The sequence below is a fragment of the Penaeus monodon genome, chromosome 30 (assembly GCF_015228065.2).
Source record: "Penaeus monodon isolate SGIC_2016 chromosome 30, NSTDA_Pmon_1, whole genome shotgun sequence".
NCBI lineage: Eukaryota > Metazoa > Arthropoda > Malacostraca > Decapoda > Penaeidae > Penaeus > Penaeus monodon.
The window spans coordinates 22,144,010-22,144,437 of record NC_051415.1 but is presented as its reverse complement, the minus strand read 5'-3'; the positions used below and the strand labels follow the sequence as shown (position 1 = coordinate 22,144,437).

Below are 428 nucleotides of genomic sequence, written 5' to 3'. Positions count from 1 at the left end.
TGAACAGTACTTGTTCATCAATGAGTTAAGGGCAATGGGATTCAAAGAATTTTTATATTTCCTCTGTAATAATATTAAAGGAAATCACCTATCTTTTCAGATTCTGAATCTTATAACAGTACATTACTACAAGTTATAAATTATTATTCGTTTTCACATCTGCAATCAAGACAACACATGCATATATCAAAATGTATTTTGTTGTATGCTATAAGTACACCTGCACTAAATGGTAATCATATACATAAGAAAATAATTATGATTGGTTATGAACCCATACAGATTAGGCTGGTGCTGAAAAGAAAATCACACTAATAATAACCACAATCATCAAGTAATATAAAGTGATGCATTTGTTATAGTTGCTATAATAAAATACCACCCTATCTTAAACATATCAATACTGAAATTGCCATATTTATTTACAT

The 428-nt window shown here is 28.0% G+C and overlaps 1 protein-coding gene across 2 annotated transcripts in view; it reads right to left on the bottom strand.

Moving 5' to 3' along the window:
• Nucleotides 1-428, bottom strand: part of LOC119592632 (arginine--tRNA ligase, cytoplasmic-like) — a 19,098-nt gene that overhangs the window by 13,899 nt on the left and 4,771 nt on the right. The window lies entirely within an intron of this gene.